The sequence below is a fragment of the Dryas octopetala genome, chromosome 1 (genome assembly GCF_963921425.1).
Source record: "Dryas octopetala chromosome 1, drDryOcto1.1, whole genome shotgun sequence".
NCBI classification, from domain to species: domain Eukaryota; kingdom Viridiplantae; phylum Streptophyta; class Magnoliopsida; order Rosales; family Rosaceae; genus Dryas; species Dryas octopetala.
The window spans coordinates 30,937,833-30,951,655 of record NC_141366.1 but is presented as its reverse complement, the minus strand read 5'-3'; the positions used below and the strand labels follow the sequence as shown (position 1 = coordinate 30,951,655).

General features: G+C 34.8%; 1 long non-coding RNA gene across 1 annotated transcript; it reads left to right on the top strand.

Annotated features, from left to right (window-relative positions):
- The first annotated feature begins 10,341 nt into the window (after positions 1-10,341).
- LOC147299724 (uncharacterized) lies at positions 10,342-12,539 on the top strand. Its single transcript, XR_015121229.1, has 3 exons — positions 10,342-10,519; positions 11,213-11,269; positions 12,416-12,539. It is a non-coding gene; the product is annotated as an uncharacterized LOC147299724 (long non-coding RNA).
- Positions 12,540-13,823: the final 1,284 nt, after the last annotated feature.

Here is a 13,823-nt window from a genome sequence, read left to right as displayed (position 1 = left end):
CTAGGACGGCCAATCTTTGAGAATAAACACCTAATTTATCTTTAAACCTGAGATTAAGAATTTAACATATGCAATCATTTAAATTAGTGAACTAATTATCATGCATCTAGGGTTTGATTAGAACTTCGAATTAGGGTTTCATCCTAGTTTTAGTATGACAATGGAGTTCTTAACTAGTTCATATGAAAAGATGGATTAGATACATAACTAACAAGAAAAGAAAATACATAATTGAAATAGAAGATTAAATAAGAAAAAAGCATTTTAATTAATAAAAATAAAGTTGGAGTATTGATCAAGGAATAAAATTTCGGGTTTCGAGGAAATTTCGATGGAAATTTCGAAGATTTTTAAATTTCGACAGAAATTAGACGGAAACGATGGAAATTACTATCAAAATACGGAATTTTTGAATGAAACTTTACTATATGTTTATTTAACATATTATCTACTACATTGATAAAAAACATTGAAAAAACCAAATTATATAGTAAGTTTCATATGATATAAGATGAATATAATGCGCGCTGAAGGTAAATACTGTGAAATAAAATTAGTATAATGAATAAATAAAATTAATATATTCTTTATACTCTATAATATATACACTAAACCCTATATACTTTATAATCTACACTCTATATTGTTTAAAATATCGTATAGGATATTAGGGTTTAAGCCCTTTAGGATATTTTTAATTATTTTTTATATAAAAATGTATTAGAGTTTATTGGTTTAGAATTTAAAAACAATTAAACGAAACCCCAAAACGGCCAAACGAAACCCCAAATCATTTTTTTTTTTCAAGTGCCCAAAAACGTCAAACTAGGATATGGTATATGATATTAGGGTTTAGGGAGTATTTTAAATTATTTTTTATATAGAATTTACTAATTTAGAGTTTACTAATTTAGGGTTTACTAATTTTAAACTCCCATCATATTAGAGTTTACTAATTTAGGGTTTAAAAACAACTAAACGAAATTCTAAAACGGCCAAACGAAAGCCCAAATCATTTTTTTTCTTTACAATTGCCCAAAGTCTCCAAACCCCAATCAACCCTAAACCTTCTAATTTTTTTCTCTTTTTTACTTTTTTTTCTTTTCTTCTTTTTCTTTTTTTCTTTTTTTTTTTCTTCTTATTTTTCTTTTCTTCTTTCCCTTTATTTCTTTTTTTCTTTTCTTTTTTTTTTCTTCCCTTTCCTTTCCTTCTTTTTTTTTTTTTTTTCTTCCCTTTCCTTTCCTTCCTTCTCTTCCCTTTCTTTTCCAGTTTTCCCCCCGAGTACTCTACTACTCTCCAAGACTCCAGCCACTGTTTTTCTTCCCTCTCTCTCTCTCTCTCTCTCTCTCTCTCTCTCTCTCTCTCTCTCTCTCTCTCTCTCTCCTATCCATCACCAACCCATCCTCACCCTCACCTTGCCGTCGCCCCCCTGCAGCCCCCTGCTGCCCCCCCTGCCGTCGCCCCCAGCCATCGCCCGCTGCTGCCCCCTCTTTCTCCCTCATCTCCCCCTGCCGCCCCCTGCCACCGCCGCCTCCTCGATCTCCCCCCTGCCGCACCCCCCCATTTTTCTCCCAAAACTGGGTTTTTCTACCAAAACCCAGATCTCACCTCCAAAAACCCAAAACCAGATCAACCCCCCCTCGGCGAAACTTTCGGCGAAATTTCGGCGAAATTATACCGAAAATTTAACAAATATAGGTTTCGATTTCGACACCCCAAAAAATCGAAATTTTCGGTGAAATTTCGCCGAAAACTTCGAAATTTAACACCTTGGTGTTGATAAATTTTATTTGTTTATTTTTCTCGCAAGTATACGAACTTTGTTGTAAGGGTTGTATATTAACGAGGTCGAACCCAAGGGAGTGTTTAAAAATAGACACACTTAATTTAAACTTTAGTTACTTTAAATCTAACCTAGCTTAAAATATTTGATGGTTGATTTTTGAGGTAACGAAAAACAAAAATGAAAATAAATACAAGAAACTAAAGTGAAAAAATAAATACAAGAGAGAGAGAGTGTAGAAATATAGACAATAGTAGAAACCAAGGATTTGGATTCCACACCACTATGTGACAACCTAGAGCATTTATCTTAGAATTTCCCAAAGAAGAGAACCAAATAATCAACTTGATGCTCTCTCCAAATATTTTTATATTTTAAGCACAAAAATTACATCTTTAGGTATATCATTGTCTAGCTTAGGGATGTACAACTTCTAAGCATTCTATGTGAAACCAAATCTAAGGCAACTACAAGGAATCAAAGGGGTTGCTTATAAAAGCTACAAAATCAAGCATATTGTAGGAGTAGGCTCTAACTACCCAATATACTTGGCATAATGGGTGAAAGAAGCCATTTTTCCATTTTAATGATAAATGATATTTATTAAATCTAAGTTAAGCACATAGAGGGAAAATGTTAAATAAATAACTAATGGGTCATACCATGGTGGTGTTTCCTCCTCAACCTTGATGAGGAGGTTAGAAACCCACCATGGTGAGTTTCATTCCAATGAAATAAAATGCAAGAAATAAAATAAGGAACTACTAAATTAAAAAGAGCACACTACAAGAAATTCGGGATTAGGCAACAAATATATAAATAGGCAACAAATATATAAATAGGCAACGCCTTTCAATTCGTTGCCTATTACAAGAATAGACAACGACGTTTTCTGCATACGCAACGATCGTGTACTTGATGTAGGATAATTAATAGGCAACGATCTCCATAGCATAGGCAACGACGTTTTGGTTGTGGATTATGAGAATAGGTAATGAAATAAGAAGGAGGTTGCATATAATTTGGTGGGAAGGAGGCGGGAAATTTTACAACGATGTGTTTGTTGCCTATTACTTTTAAGTGGTTGCCTATTCATTTGGCGGGAAATTTTGGCGCTATAATGAATATAAAATCGGCAACGACTGGTTTTGTCGTTGGCTATGTGTATAGGCAATGAATGTTCAAGGGTTTAGGCAACAAATTGGATTTGTTGTCTATACATTTGGGCAACGACTACTCTATAATAGGCAACAAACATTACGCAATGTTAAACAAAAAAAAAAAAAGGCAATGACTTCAGTACAATAAGCAACGACATGGTCATTGCATACTATGGGGATTCGCAAGGAATTAAATAGGGTGTTGCCTATTAGTACTTGGGAAAAAAGCACCGAGTTTTGCTACAACAAGATCGTTGCGTAATATTTTTCAAGTGGTTGCCAATTCATATGTAGGGGATTTTTGGCACTATAATTAATATAAAATAAGTATGAACCGTTATTGGCATTGCATATGAGCATATATAGATAATAAACTTTTAAATGTAAGTACAATTGCCTATACATTTTGGGCCTTTGGCAATGACTACTCTAGATAAGCAAGGATCGTGGGATTGGCTATTGATAAAATATAAGAACTTTACAACTCGAACCTCCGACCCCTTCGCACCCTAGGCTATTGCTAAACGAGTTTGAGTGCAGTTCAAGTATTTTATTGTGACTTAATTAATTTTTGTATTGATTGACAAAAAATAAAATGATATAAATATTTTAGAAATGCTATTAAAAATAGGATAGCTTGTCTCAAAGATTTTCATTGTACATTTCACTTATTTGATTATCATTTAAGTAAAAGTAAACAGAAGTAAATTAAACTAAATTTAATAATATGGTCCCAAAATAATTACATAGTACATCAAAGAAGAAGGAAAATGTATAACAGAGCTTTACAAAAGTGTTGCAACTACATGTCTAACAACACATGTATCAAAATGGTACACATCTTCCAGAATGGCCGGAACACATAATTTTCTTTTAGTCCTATTGTGTAAAGATAATCTAAATTACCTAACAATTAACAAGGCTTGTTCATTTGCTCATTCACTTTACAACATTAATCCAAAGGTGCAATCACCTCTTACAACAGAGTCTATAAGTACTCTTGCCATCATTGTCTATATGACTCTATCACAGTTGCCTTGTAACATCTTCACATAACACCTGTAAAGACTAGGTCTCACTGAACAATACATCATCCTACATATAAAGAATGAGCCAAGAAATGAGGACATAAGTCTAATAAAAAACTGTAAAGAATATGACAAAGAAGAAAAAAGCACAATACATATAATTTAGTGTGCAAACTTGTTGGACAAGATGATGAACATAATTAAAATCAGCTAAGATGATGAACATAATTAAAATCAGCTAAAAAAAAAAAAAAAAACCCAAAATCTAATAATCGAAAGCAAAAGAAAAAAACCAAATAAAATTGAAACTTTGAAATAAACATATAATGACTTTAATTTAGGGGACTTTACCAATTTTTTATTCTAAATCACTAAATGAGTCAACATTAACATTCTCATCCTCATCTCCGAATTGTATTTAATCCTCTTCTATATCATCATTAATGAAGTCATCAACATCATTAGATTTGTTAATTTCCGCTTCAACCAAATTTGCATCAATAGTTTCATGGTCAGCATCATGTCTACACAAAAATGCACCAGAATTGTCGTCGTTGTCATCGTCATCATCATAATTATCATCACGAGCTTCGCGATCATTGAAATTGTAACCAAGCTCATCATCGTCGTTATCAAGCTCATCACTAGCATCATCATCCTCTTTCTCGGGCACATCCACAAGTGTCTATGTTCAATCCTCTGAACAACTTTCCATCCAAGGCCCAACACTGGATCGTCTACATAAAACACTTGATTTGCTTGGGTTGTTAGGACATAAGGATCGTTTGTATACCACCGACTATTTACATTTACAGACGTGAGATGATAATCTTGAATAATTCGTTTCCTCTTAGCATCTATGTTGTACCACTCACACTTGAAAAGAATGACATTATATTTTATGAATTGTACTTTTAAAACACTTACCAAATGTCCATAATAATTACAATCTTCACCACCATGCGACCCAGGTGTCGTTACCCCACTATTTTGGGTCGTGCGTATTCTTTCATACTGCTTTGCTGACCATCTAATTTCATTCACAATACATTTTGGATATTCGACACATCGCGAATTTGGACCTTGTGCTAATGCATACAACTCTTCATTGACCAATAGAGACCCCTCGTGCTAATTTCAGTGTTGGGTTGAGGTATCAACTCATCAACTAGTGTACTTGGAGTTTGAGTCTACACAACTCTATGTTCTCCATGGTGTACCCATGTAGTATAAGTTACTGACATACCATACTGCATTAAATGAAAATAAACCACTGCAATTGAATAAGAAAATCTATTCTGACATTCTTTGCAGGGACATTTTATCTGATTCCGCTCATTAACATGGTGTCTTACAAATTCCAAAAATGAATTGAACATCCATTGCCTATCCATATTACCTTCCACAACTTTGACTTAGACTCCGTAATAATGTAAAAAATATGGTATCAATTTAGATAATGTGAAGTTCTAGTTAATAAGAATCAAATATATATTATATAACAGACATATATATTATATATGTAAATCATTTATGCACTATTATATAACCAGTGCCCAGGTGAACATCCATAGCGAATAATATGCAAAGCTAACAATAAAAGTACTGAAGATAGATAAAATAGCAATCAACATATAAACAAATCAATACAAGAATTAAAGATGTCATAAGTTCATAACCATGAAAACAGAAGAGAAAAAAATTAATGCAGCTTAATGGAGAAAAAGAGGGATGCAGTCAAGTTGAGTATGGCTCAGGAAGCACCTGAGGGTACTCAAGCGGATTCCATACAAGTGCCTTTGGAAGTTGAGTATGGGATTTGTGCTGAGGAACTCAGGGTGAAAGGTAGAGCCGTATGTGGTCTTGGTGCTTTTCCTCGTCTGGACAAATCTTCCTCCTCCTACTCCACTGTTGCATCTGGGCCTTCATTTGATGGTTGGATGGAGATGCAAAACATGATGAAACAACTTGTTGACGGCTTGAAGACTTTGCAAAATGAGAATGTTGAACTAAGATCTGAGTTGCAAGCTTTTAAAGGATCTCAAATGTGCAATAGTAGCAGCAGATCTATCTATGAGTAACTGACTCCCAGTCACACTCTTCAACAATCTAGAGATGGTATAAATGACGGTCAGCTTGCAGACAGTAGTAGTGAGGATGATGATGAAATTTAATTTAGCTGGTTTTTTTTTTTTTTTTTTTTTTTTTTCCGAGCTTACATTTGTGTTTAAGTATTTTCTTAGACAAGTATGTGAACAAGTTATCATTTTCTAACATTTTGAAATCAAGTTACATCTGCTATTAAATTATGAAGCTTTATTGGGATTTTAATTTTTATATGTTGAAATATTTATAGCATTATTTATATTTATGAAAATGAATTAAAATAAATAATTGATAATTAAAAAATTATTCGTTGCCAATTCTAAAAAGAAATCACGTTATGCACCTCAAAAGGAACGATAATCATGTTGCCAATTGAGGGAAAACGCAACGATAACATGGTTGCAAAGAAGATTAGCCAAGAACCAATCCATCTTGCCTTTTGAGGGAAAAGGCAATGACGACATGGGCTGGTTGCCAAAATTAGCAATGACCGCCAAACTGGTTGCCGATAGGTTTAGGCAACAAATTGCAAGCTTTAGACAACGACTTTCAATCATTGTCAAACCCCTGTTTTCTTGTAGTGGCAAGAGAAGGAAATAACTAAAGGACATTAAATAAAAACATAATATAAAGTGCTACAAATAAAATGAACTCAAACTCTCCCATAAATTCCACCCCCAAAGGAGTGGATAATTCCTCACCAAAATACTAGAAAATAAAATTTCATAATTTAAAAGCTTGAATAAAAGTTCCTAAAAGAGGGTTGGGAGTTGCCTTTTATAGCAAATGTCCAAGGGAGTGAGGAAATTGAGAGGAATTGTACGGAATGATGGCTGGCACTAGGCTAGAAAAGGTTGGCGCCACGTGTCGCTGCGCGAGAGGTGCAGAGAGAATAAAGGAGTGCGACTTGAGCTTGGCAGCAGCTGGCTCATATGGTGCGAAAGAGAGAAAAAGAGAAGAAAGAAAGAAAGTGGCAGCTCGGCTAGGCTCGACACCTGGCACTTGGGATAGCTGTCACACAGTGCAAAAGGAGAGAGAAACCAGAGGGAGCTGTTGGGAAGCTTCCTCCCACCTGTGACCATTCGGCTACTCATGGGAGGCAGGCTGGGCTGCTGCTTGGGCAAGGTTTAATTACTGAAAAACCGAACCGAACCGAGTACCGATCTGTTCCGATTCTGAAAAATACTGAACTAGTCGGTAACCGATATCGATGCTCGGGTTTTCATGCCGAATTGGGGAGTTCGGTATTGGTACCGGGCCACAAAACTCAAAACTAACGGTAAACGATACCGATCGTAAATTGAAAAAATATAATTAAAATAAAAAATAAAAAAATAGTAATTTCTATACATTTTTATACTATACCGGTATGCCCTAAATAAAAAATAGTAAAATACTAAATACCTTTCTATATAATTTATATAATACATTTCTAATTTTCTATAATTTATATAAAACATATATAAATTTATAAACCCTAAACCCTATAACTTATTAATTAGATTATATGTTTTTTAATTTATATAATACATTTATATATAAAAACTAATTAAAAATACCCTAAACCCTAATATTATACTAAATAATAAACCCTATATAGTATATGTATATTGTACCCCATACTAAATTACTAATTTCTATACCCTAATAGGCTAAATTGGCTAATAGCGCAATAGTCTAATACTATAAATTTATAATTCATAGACTCATAGTTGGTAACTTGGTATATAGTATATGGTATAATATGGTATAATATGATAATATTAGTAATTTAGTATATGGTATAATATGGTAATATTAGTATATGGTATAATATCAATATGGACTATGGAGTTATTGACCATTTCGGTAATTACCTCAATCATAAATGTATAATATGGTATAATATATTAATATTAGTATATGGTATTAGCCATTTAGCCTAACAGCCCTATTAGGTATATGACCTATACCCTATACCCTAAGGTTTAGGATATGATATAAATTAAAAAACATATAAACTATATACTATAAATTATAAAAATCATATGCAATAAAAATAAAAAACTCAAACTCTAAAGTCCAAACCCCAAACGAAACCCCAAAATACCCTAATCGTAAATTCCTAATGTTAAATAATAAATGAATTAAAAAAAAAACACTTAAACAAAAAACAACACAACCAACAAGTATTTTGTTTTTCACTTTGTGCCTCTCTCTCTCACTCAGTCACTCTCGAAGCCTCTTTTTTTTTTTTTTGCTCTCTCTCTCTCTCTCTCTCTCTCTCTCTCTCTATGACACGTGTTTTCAAATTTCTTTTGTACTTAGAAAAAAAAGATTTACTAAAGAAAATTGAGTTTCCTTTGTCTTTTGGGTAACTAACTTGTACCATTAGAGGTTTAGAGTTGAGCTCTAGTACCCTTAAGTGTAATTTTGGTGATTATCAAGTTGAAATTAATTTTTTAAAATTAAATTCATTGGAGTTGAATTTTCTTTAATTTTTTCCGGAGAACAATTTATTGTTTTGAGGCTACAGGAAATTATGATTTATTACAACGAGTCCGTAGAAATTTTTGAGAAATTATTTGGAGTCCCAAGCTATTTTTGGTGAATTTACAAAGTTTGAAAAAATTAGAAAAACAGGAAAAGAAAAGAAATGAATTTGGTTGCTGACTAGGATTGACACCCGACTCGTGGCGCGACGCCATTGGTTCGCTTGCGTTGACGCGATGCTGATTGGGCGAAGGTAGGCAGGTGAGATCACACTGAGCTCCGTAGGGCCAGTCACACTAGATAGCAACTCACGTTTTAATCTAGAGCGTCTGGCGTCATTTAAGTGGATCAATCATGGCCGTTGATTTCAATAAAACTGGTCACTATTCACACTGGGTCAAGCTGACCTGCGACCATTTTGTCTCACAAAATGGGTTTCCAGCCGGGTTTTTCCAACCCAACTCGTGTTTTAAGCCTCCTTTGTGCATTTTTAGTACAATTTGTCCCACATTGGAGACACATAACTTCTTCCAACCTGCCTATAAAGAGAGACATTTATCCCTCATTTTCACTTGCACCACCAAGTGAAGTTAGAATTACTCACTCCTTGGTTCTTTGGGAGTCTCTCTAAGAAGAGATATGCCAAAAAGCAAGAAACTTCCCATAGTTTAAAGTTTTGGGAGTGCAAGGAGGAGTCCCTAGGAGTGGAGTCTAGCTTTGGAGGTCTACAACCGGGTAAGTGTTTTAATAGTTTTGCTTTATTTATTTTTAAGCTTTAAGTTTAGGATGCATGCTTAGATTAATTACGTATAATTTATTTATTAATTAACATGCCTAGCTTTATTTTGGAGACTTAATTGTTTAATTAAAGGTTATTAGCATGGTAGGATTAGCAAGTTTCTATTGTAGATCGAGATTAAGTTTGATTAATCTAAATTATTTTGAGGATTTGCTTTGACATAAAGCAATTAGTCAAGTGGTTTGACTTTAAAATAAAACTTGAAACTTGTAAACCTTTAAGTAGTTTCTAAAGAATATAATTTAGTCCACCTAGGACTAGTGTTTAGCGACGTGTGACTAAAAGAAATGTCATATCGTCTTCCCTTTTTGGTAATCGTCTCTAACTTAGAATTTATTATCTTTTGTCGATTTTGTTTCTATCGGATTACTCAGTTTGCCGAGTTATTAAAATGTTAAGGTTGTCGTATTGTCTAGTTACGAAGTATTTGTCAAGATAGGACAGTACATGAACGTGGAAAGCTTGTGGAAGAGAAAACTTAAAGAGCATTAGATTCCATGTAACGACCCGACCCAAATTTTCACTAGAAATTTAAACTTTTATTTAACTATGTTTTTAAGAGGTTTATAAAAGATGTTGGATTGTATTTTAAAGATTTTGAGATCTATTTGGAAAACAAAAAGGATTTTGATTTAAAGTTTTGATTTATTTATTTTGTTTTAATTTAAGCTTGACCAAAATTTGACTCTTAAAATAAAAGGGTTTTCGATTTTGACTTCGGGTCTATTGGATAGGTTTCGAACTCACGATTTCATAGACACGCGGCACGCGCCAATCCGAGTTACAGTTTGAAAGATATGGGCGTTTAAAGTGAGGGGCAATGTTGTAAATTTACAAAAGTGGGTTTTAAAAATGAGATTTCCTCTCTCTCTCTAGATTTTTCCAGAAATTTCTCTCTCTAGAACTCTCTCTCCCTCTATTTATTCTCTCTCTCTCTCTCTCGCGACTCCACTGCACGCGACCAACCCAGCCAGCCCAGTCTAATTCCGGCCACCTTTCCGACGACCCAAGCTCACCAGTCGACTCCTCGCCCGGCGCCAACATAGCCCAGCACCTCCTTGCGTCGGCCAGCCACCACTGCGACACGAACCGCGATTGAAAGCCAGCCCACTGCCGCCCCTTTCCTTTGGCGATTCCGGCCACCTCTGGCCTCCGTTCGAATTGATTTTAGGTGGGTTTTCTTCCCTTCTCAGTGGACTTTCATTCTTTCATGAATTGGTTGTCTGATTTTGAGAAATTGATGAAGATTGAATTTGTGGGGTTTAAGGCTATTTTGGGCTTTCTTGAAAACTGGTTTTGGGGATTTTTGTTGGATAATTATTGGACAATATTCACCCGTTCGAACCCCAATTGAAGATTAGAATTTAAAAAGTTGTGAAATTCTGAGTATTTGTGGAAGTTTGAGTTGGGGCTTTAGGGCCAATTCGGGATTTCTTGGGTTTTTGGATTAGAGGGTGTTCTTGATGTTTATTGGATAAGTTTCATCCCTAGGAACCTCTAGTGTGGTTTAAGATTGAAGGGTTGATTGGGTTGAGAAATTTTACCATTTTTGGCTAAAAATTGGTGAAGGGCAGTCACTTTGTGTGCCACCGAATGTGATTTCGAACCCCCGCTAATATTTTATGATTTTATGAGTATTTAGGACTACTTTGTGGAATGGGTTATCGATCTAGGTTAGATTGTTTGTGGTTAGTTCAAGCCGGGAAGCCTTAGGGGCGATTTTGAAGTTGGTATTGGTCAACTTATCTAGATTGTAACCGTCGAGTTAGAATGAGAGTCGGGTGTGACGTTAGGTTGAGCACACATCTACATTTAAGTGTTTTGAGTCGGAACTAATCGAATTTCTTGATTGTTTGTTCTATAGGCGACGCAGCTGTAGCTCGTGACGATCCGACAGAGGATCAAAGCTAGGGCAATCTCTGTGAGTGGACTCTTGTCTCTTTAAATGATTTATGAAATTCGTGATTTATTCTAGTTATATAAATTTTAATTGTGAAATTGAAGTTTGAATGGGCTTTTGGTTTTCCAAAGAATTCATGAAAATTTCATCAATCATTTCATACTAAATACTTTGGGAATTTTATCTTGGGATTTGATCAATGGCGATGAATTTTAGTTTTCAAATACTTTCACGAGTGAGTTTAAAACATGTTTTTACAGGTTGATTTTTCTGAGCTGTTGGATCTTAGAAAGGAAATTTGGTTCTTTATTTTACTCACATGGTTTGTTTAAGATTTTTGGTTTTATCGAAAAGTTTGGATTTGACTCATGAAGTTTAAATTTAATTTGAATATTACATTTTTGGGCTTATGGATTTAAATTCGTAAAAGGGTTTTCAATGATATTTCTCTCAGTGGGAAAAAGATTTATGTTTGGCTATGAACGATGGTTTTCAAAACCACCCTTTGCAGTACCCTACAGGTTATCAGATTTAATAGGTCTTTGGGACCCATCACGATGCACATATAGGCTTTGGGCCGTGTGTCGGGATGCTTCGCCCTTTGGGGGCTGCTCTGCGTGCACGTATGACCAGGATTTGCCTGCACGTGCTGATTTATTCACACGTGTGTATGGCCAGGATATTGCCTGCACGTGTTGGATTTACTCCACGCGTGTGTATGGCCAGGATATTGCCTGCCTGTGCGATGCAGGAATTCCGCACAGGTGTATGGCCAGGTTATTCAGGGTATATAGCATGGTGGAAAATGAAATTGATATTTTCAAGATTTTAAATATGGATTTCAAGTGAGAACCTACTTTTCGAGTTTTATAATGATTTCGATTTTATTATTACTATGACTTTGTTATTTAGATGGGTGGCTTTTGAGAAAAGTGTTTTGAGTTATCTTTACTTTGAGTTCCTTTAGTTTTATAATATTCTAAAAGCTTGGAAATGATGATTTTTAAACTGGGGGATTTTTAAAAACAACTTGAGGTTTTAGAATTTGAATTTGGTTACAAAGGGTTTCTGAAAAGATATTTACCTTTGATTTTCATTTTCATTAAACCGTCCACTCACTGAGTTTGTCTCACGGTTTTCTTGTTTTGTCTTAAATTGTCCCCCCAGGTAGTAGCTTTGGTGGAGGTCGAGCCAAACACGTCGAGGCAGTTACGTCCATCTCTCAAGTCGGACCCTGTAGGCACCAGTTAATATTCTTGTAAAAATTCCTTGTATTAGGATAGTGGCTCTGATGACCAAATTTAAATTATAAGGTTACTTTAAAATTGTTGGGTCTGAGACCCTATTTGGTTGTGGTAGAGGTGGTTGATTTGTTAGAAGTGTTTTTTAACAGGTTTGAAATTCTGGGGTAGTCCATTTTCAGGGGAGGTTCTGTCGAATTTTCGGTAGGATTTTCCTTGATTTTGGATTCCCGCAGGACCTCTCCGGATTTCAGGGTGGAATCCGGGGGCGGTCCTGTCATTCCAGGTAGGGGATTTATCCTACATTCCGACTATAGACTTTATGTGTGTATGTGTAGTTTTTAAACTGTGATAACATGCTATTATGATTATTATGTTTGGTCTGAGAGTTAAGGTAGCCTCATCGGTGACCTTGCGTTTAAGTCCCTAAACCTTCTAAAAGAATTGATTTGTACATTATGGGGAGTTTAGCCAAGCTAACACATGGCTACGTGTGCTTGTGCGAAGCGGGGACCTATGATTGATCAAGTGGCAGTAATACAGTTTCTCAATTGCGAGTTCATATTTCTGTTTATCATGACACTCTCGCTATGAATCCTTTTTCTTTTAATAGTTGGCCATAGTCGTACCTAATGTGTATCAACCATTTGGATTAAAATTATTTATAGGTTTTTATGCATGTGTACCATATATTGCTGCAGTTAAGCTGTTAAAACGATTTTGTGGAAATGTTTTGGGATTTTGGAAATCAATCTTTTACAAGGAAATGTTTTTAAAGGTTTTCAAACCTAGCCGGGTCCCTTGAGGAAAGCTATGATCATATGTGATGCTTACCCTCTACTTTCTTTGTTTGGTTTTCTTTTCTCTTGCTTATGTAGATTTGCCTCTTGGAGGAAATCTCGGTTGAAGAGTGCGCAAATTGGATTCTCTTGTCGAGTGCGTAGATTTGCCGTTCAATTACAGTTCTAAACCCACCCCTATTGCTGCTGTGACTTGGGCCAGACTGGGCTTCTCCATTTCTTCTTTTTCTTCTTTCTTCCTATTTGGGCCAAGTTGGTTCCCTTCTTCTTCTCTTTCTTGTTGTGCTTTCAATTTAAATCCTACAAAATAAAAACTAAACTAATTAATATAAAATAAATCTAATCTTGAAAATAAAATAAAACTTAATAAATTCTAGGAATTAAGATAAAACTAATAAAACCTAATAAATAAAATAAATAATTAAAATAGAAAATAAACTACTAAAAATGCTAGGAAGAAAGGGCTAGAATGCATAATTTTAGAAGTTAAATAAATGTTATAAAATGAGCTCAACATGGAGTACAAAGAAGAAA